Below are 6924 nucleotides of genomic sequence, written 5' to 3'. Positions count from 1 at the left end.
TTGTCTGTTCAGACTACATGATCTTTGGGAAATGCATTCTCTCTTACTATTTGTTTGTACAGTGTTTAGCATAATGGGGCCCTGATTTAGCTGCTCCTATTATACAAATAATAATAGATTCTTTCGTTCTACCCAAGGGTTTTACAGGATGTCACTCTGATCTGGTCTTCTCTGACAATGGGAAGAAGACGCTAGCATGATATGGAAAAAGAGGGGTCTCAGAGTATCAGTGGCTTTTTTTTTTACTTTTCAAAAAAATAAGATATCTAAATGTGTAAAAATAATTAAAGGAACAAAAACATAAGAACAGCCTGCTCTTCTTACAAAGCGATTTTGTTATGCCAGGCAACTTCCCACAACTTGCAGCGTGCAACTAATCAACGATTGCCTGAACATTCTGAAGTTTACTTCCTGGTCCAAAATGTTCCAGTGTTTCCAGGAGGCTGACAATATTGTGACAAAGTGCAAGGAACCAGTGACATGCCACGACAGGCCAGCATTTTATGGTACTCCATAGAAACCTAATTGCATTTCAGTATTATGGTGTGAAGAGAGAGGCTATGTGCAGAGCTGAAATTATTGGGGGGGGGGAGAAGGGGTTCTTTGATTCTGAGTAAGGAAAGATATGGACTCATTTGTTCCCAGTAATCTTTGTTACCTTACAACCACCCCAGTGAGAGTTATTTCCACTGCAGTCAGAACGAGTACTGCTCATATCAACCACATGTAAAGACTCAAGTCTGATTCTCAAGTCTGGGGACAAAGGCAGCCATAAGCCACCTTTGCACTCCCCCACTTTCTTGGGCTGGCCAGTGCCACATTTGGCCCAAATTACAGGGTAGAGCATTTGTCACGTATCCTGCCAGCCACCCACTAGAACTGCTGTGAAGGGAATCCAGGCTTCTGCTGCTCTGGCATTTCATGCTTCTGGACCCACTGCAGCACCGGTTCATTCCTTGGCCACTTTGGCACATTTCCTGGGCACTGTCAGTCTTGTACCCCTTCTCAAAAATGGGGCTTAGCCCACGTGCCCTAAGACCCTTAGAGAGGGCTACCCCCCAAGATACCCCAGTAACTTAAACAGACCCCTCCTCCAGAACTCCATTCACAAGGCGTGAAGTTTCTGGTTTACAGTTTATTTGGCTCAGGAGCACAGGGCAGTTATGAAGCAGTTAACAGACACACACACTTTGCACAGTCTAATGCCTTTTACACTTAATCATGTAAAGCACAGGAGAGAACAGATCATACAAAACAAACACTAAACACATGTCCCTGCCTAGTTTCCTCACCACTCCAGGGCATTCTTTGGGCTGGAGCCCAAATGCCTTAGGCTGTCCAAAGTCCATCAGGGTTCAAGAAAGCAGGCAGGGTCACCCTACGCAATGAGGCTTCTACATGCTGGCTGACCTCTCCCTCCTGAAGCCCTTCACCCAGCTTCTATGACCTTGCTCTCTCATGCCCCATGCTTCCTTTTCCTGCCTGCCACCCCTTGTTCCTGTGTGTTTCTTTATTTAAACTCCTTCTGGTCACCTGGCCTCTTTTGTTCTGCTCCTGGTAAGTTTTCACTGCTCCCACCTTCCCCTCTCTCTCCCCAAAGGAATCAGCTACACCGTTTGTTTTTTTCCCTAAGGATGCAGTTGCTTTTTGCATAACCTTTGCAAGGGCTACGTACCATTGCTCACCTCAGTTACGTCCCTTTGTATCTGTTGATGTGTACTAGCTACAGGACTGCCAGCAATGGTGGAGCCACTTACACAGAGGCACTCATGATACAAAACTTTTTTCATAATACAACTTCACAATAGCAATCCAAATGAAGTTGTACCACCATTCACAATTAGTCACAGCATTTTACACTCACTTGGCACACATGTGGATGACTACACAAGGAGCCAGGCAGTGGAGAATCACGGAATCGGGCCCAGTGCGTTTTTTTCATGTCCTATTTCATAGTGTTCCTTTTATTCTAGTTTCTTCCTCCTGTGTTACATAAGCGAGCGCACATAATGAGCTACCTGCTGCTGAGCACATTTGGCTCCCCTTTCAGTCAAATGTGGACGCTGCATCTCTCAAGGTGTGGCCCCACATGTGTGATTATACTCACCGCATGCCTTAGGAGTATTGTAAGGGCACAAGACCACAAAATACAAGGGCCTCCAGCTGCCTGAGAAGTGGGAGGAGCCAATGGGATTGTTTTAGTAAGTGTTTTTGTTACTTGTTTTAACAGCTGCCTAGAAAGTCCTGAGTTGAGGCAAGTTTCTTCTTTCACAATCCCCTTTTTATTCACATTGAATAAGGCTTCTATAGCTGATTGAGCCAGTGCTCCCACAACACTTTAAATACGTTCACTGAATCATTCTCACAAGCCTGTGAAAGTATTATTATCCCCATTTGGAAGCTGTGGAAACTGAGGCACAGAGCTGTGCAGGGCCTTCCTGTACCCATCATCTTCTTTGACCATCCATCGCCATGCCTATTTTCTATCTCTCTCCCTATATCTGGAACTGTCTTCCTCCTCCAGGACACCAAGGTGTCTAGCTCCTCCTAACAACTAATGTTTTACAGACTGACAAAGCTTTAAAAATATACCCCACCTGATCAGACCGGTGGCCCATCTAGTACAGTATCCTAGGTCCAACAGTGTAGGAATATAGGCTCACATTCGACCTGCATGGCTATGGTTTTTAGATTGAGTTTGGATCTTGATGTGAGTGGTAGGCCCAAAGCATGTAAAAGGATGAGATCGTGAGAAACAACGTTATTTGTGTTAAATTTGTAGTGACATTTAAAGTACCAGTGTTATCTCCTTTAAGGTTTGGGTTGAAGTAACAGAAATAAAGAAAACATGATTAACTGGGCACAAAGTTTAGTAAATAATTGGTTAGAAATGCTCAGTCCAGTAGCTGGGGAGAAATATGGCCAACAGAGATAAGACGGAAACCTTGAGAAGAAAGAGGACCAACCATGAATCGTCTCTTAAACAAGCCAGGGGAAAAGGTTCAGCTCTAAACCTCTCTCCGCAGGCTTTAGCTAAAGTACAATGCCCAGCAATATCATCACTTGTTTGTTATAGTGCATACAAACCCAGGTTTTCCTAGTAGGTTCTTTCTCAGAGCTTTTCCTTACCCCTCTAGAGTCACATCATGATGGGAAGAGATCTCCCTGGCCTGATCTGGTCATGAGTATGTTGGCCAATGCTTATAACTCTGTTGTTGCTAGGGTATAGAATACAGGCCTGTGTATATGCTTATGTTTGTACTTGGGGTGTAATTAACACCATGGCCTTTGAACTCTTAAAGGAATGCTCGTGTAGAAACTGAGTGGTGATAAACTTTAATACACTTACTAGGAAAATAATTTCCAAGAAACAGTGGCCAGCACCAGATGCTTCAGAGGGAGGTGTAAGGTACCCTGCAATAGGCAGCTGTGGAGCAGCCGATCCCCAGGGGAAGTTTCTTCCTAACCCCTCAGTTAGAGGTTGAATCATGCCCTTTAGCAGTCGGGTCTATATCTTTTCCAGACTAAACATATTCAGTCCAAAAATTTTGACTCTTAATATGATATCCCTCCCTTTGCATTCATTGGACTAGATATGTCTGGTGAAGCCAGTAGTTTGCTATATAAGATGCAATTGGTCCATTATTTCTTGTATAAGGCTCTAGCCTGCAAGATGATGAGTGTCCTTCACGCCTGATGACTTAAGTACTTTGACTTCTGTGAGCCTGGGGGGAGTTCAGCTCCCCAAAGGGTCAAGCCTATCAATTACAAGCTCTTTGGGCCAGCATCACTACAGTTACCCATTTGACTGCATCCTCAAATTTGTAGAAAGTGGAAAAGAATATTAACCTATTGTTCCCTGTTAGGGAATTATAACAAACAAGGTATGACATGGCTGTTAGTGAATTTACTCTATGCTGGCAAAATACATTTCCCAAACACAGTTTCTTTCTAAAGTACAAGCATCTCTCCTACCACCTCACAAAAACAAACACACTCTTGTTTCCTCAGGCTTTGGTCAGTTAAAGACATTTTATTTTGGTCTATCGGTCATTAGAACTGAAGCAGCCTGGCATTATTTCATATATAATATTATGGTAGCATCTAGGCACTCTAACCAAGATCAGGGCCCCACTGTGCTAGGCACTGTACACAGACATAGCAAGAGTCAGTCCCTTCCCCGAGAGCTTGCGACATAAACTGACAAGCCAGGCAAAGTTTGGGAGAGAGAAGATTCTATTATCCCCCCTTTTTACAGAGAGATTAAGTGACTTACCTAAAATGGAACAGGAAGTTTTTGATAGAAAAAAATCGGTTCCGTTTCTGACTCTGAGTCCCAGTTCAATTCATAAAGTTATGAATATGTGTAAGTTTTTGCCTTATTGAAAAAAATGTCTGTGCATGCTTAGTACTTGATTCTTCATCGAATCAAAACAACGTTCCTCTGCAACACTAGAAGGTACCATAGATTCCAAAACCAGACTAGATCTTTGTGATAATCTAATCTGACTAACACAGACCATACAAAACCTTCTCAAAATAATTCCTAGAAAAATATCCACTCCTTCCTGTGGATTATTGCTCCGCCATATTTCATTTTTCAGCCTCCAGCCACACTGATGCTAATCCAGGTCACAAGAATAGAGAAATGTGCATTTCATTCTTCCAGGCTTCTCATGTTCAGAAATGGCAGAACTCCTTTTGTTTCAACTTCCCCTCAGAATTTCACCATTGGGCAGAAACATGTCATGGAAAAATTTAGGCCAAAAGGTGAACGTTTCGGAAAGTTGTAAGTGGCTGAAAATAAAGGGTCATATTAGAAGCCAGAATCAAAGCTTCATTGTAAGAATCCTCTACTGCTTCCACAAGAATACACAAGCATACACTTTTCTGGGATTTTTTCTTAAATCTTATTAGCGAACATTTGGTCATGTGACTAAATGTGGACTTACGTTTTTGGCCTCCCAAGCGGACACCGTTACAGGCTGGGAGGGCAACAGTGTTTGATTCATATAATCCCTGTGATTGCCAGAGAAGCCCTGCCACAACAGCGGCACTCTTACGTCGGCCTTACAGCTTCCCGTCTACTCATGCTTGCCGGGAACAATCTGCCATGGGCAGTGAGAAGATGTGCCCTTGCCCAAAGCTGCCTTTCATGAGACAGGCTGACAGAGAGGAGGTTCCACATGTCCCTCCATCCTCCCCACCGTGAATTTCCCCCATAGGAAGAAACACCAGCCAACTCCAAATATCCATAGTGGGGAAAGGCCTTGATAACTCTTACTAAGGACAGGAGCTGGCCTCAACACCCAGGGCTCATTTCCAGTGACCATTCCAACAGGGGAGGTGGAAGAACCCCAAAGCTTCCCTCCAATATTACTTCTGAGTGAAAGAGGTGGGCTCTGAAGATTGTCCCTGCCTTTTCCCCCTCAGAATGCTCTTGCTTTAGGTAAAGGGGGAAAAGTATCATACTCCTCTTCCTTTAGGTACTCTCCTGTCAGTGAGACTTGAGAGAGAAGAACCTGAAGCCTTCTCCGCTCCCCCACCACCATAAGTAACCAGGGATAAATAAGAATCCTCACCAAATTAATAAAACAGGCTTTGAGAATAATATCAGAGAAAAAATATCTGCCAATAAAAACAGTTCCCTTCATTGTGGTATATTAGTTCTTCAACTGATAGTCTCAAGAGCTATGTACCTCTGAGTCAATATTTTCTGTTCCTGAAAGCAGCCAGTCCATACTTACATAATATTACACTATAACCTTGTTTGAAATACATTTTGTGAGTCTCTTGAATGCCATGGCCCTGGATCCAACTCACTTTAAACCCTGAGAGCTACCTCCAGGCAATGTATCATCTCCCATAATCTGTGATGACATTGCTGGAGTTGTTGGACATACAGACACATCCAAAGGCCATGAGTGCCACTTCACTACATGTAAATAGGATGTCCAGTAGTGCTTTAAGGGATCAAGGCAAATTCAGGTCTCCTTAATGAATCATCAAAGAATAAAGCGTACATTTGACTACCCAAAACTGACTTGTATCATTGGTTTGTCTGTCTAATGGGATTTCAGAACTGATGTCCTGTCTCCCCTAAATGGACCTTGGAATCTTCCCTCAGGGCATGTTGCCCCACTGACCTGTCCCAGAATTGCATCCAGCACAACCACCACTACTGTGGCCTGCATGCTGTGAAACCAGTTGGTTGCTAACCTTCCTACCCCAAAGTTGTGTGTGTTACAATGATGCTATACAGAGGCCAGTCCTACAGTGATTACACGAGTGAGCTGCTGAATTCAGTGGGAAGTAAAATTATTTGTGTAAGTGTTGGCAGGATTGGACCCACTTTTGGGATGAGTCACTATTGTAGCTATAAATGTAAATTATTGTTATACAGTCTGCCATCAGAAGAGTTGCTTGCTTCTTCAGTAGCATCTGTACTCACTCTCCATTGGCACATCAATAGCTGATAAGATTTGAGGTAACTACTTGGCCACGGCACTGGACTGCAAGCCAGGAGACATGGGCTCTATTCCTGGCTCTGCCACTGACCTGCCAGGTGACCTTGGGAAAGTCACTTTATAACTCTGTGCTTCAGTTTCCCCAGCTGTAAACGGGAAGGAGGACAGTACTTACTTTGTCAAGCGCTTTGAGCTGCACAGGTGCAAAATTGCTACAGAAGAGCTCATTTAATATTATTAATGATTTATCTGCAGGACAGTGAAGAGCTAATCAGGCTTATGCTTCTTGGGACGCAAACTCCAGATCCATCTTTGCAGTGACATGATTACAGAGCTGCAAGCCACGCCAAAGGGAGAGTGCAGCTGCTGTCAAAGGAGTTCTCTCTTCTCCTGCTCCCTTCCTCTCCCCCCTCTCTCTCTCTCCAGTAGCAGCCGAGCTCCTCCACTCCTCCTCCCT

The sequence above is a fragment of the Lepidochelys kempii genome, chromosome 1 (assembly GCF_965140265.1).
Source record: "Lepidochelys kempii isolate rLepKem1 chromosome 1, rLepKem1.hap2, whole genome shotgun sequence".
Lineage (NCBI taxonomy): Eukaryota > Metazoa > Chordata > Testudines > Cheloniidae > Lepidochelys > Lepidochelys kempii.
This window is presented reverse-complemented; position numbering follows the sequence as displayed.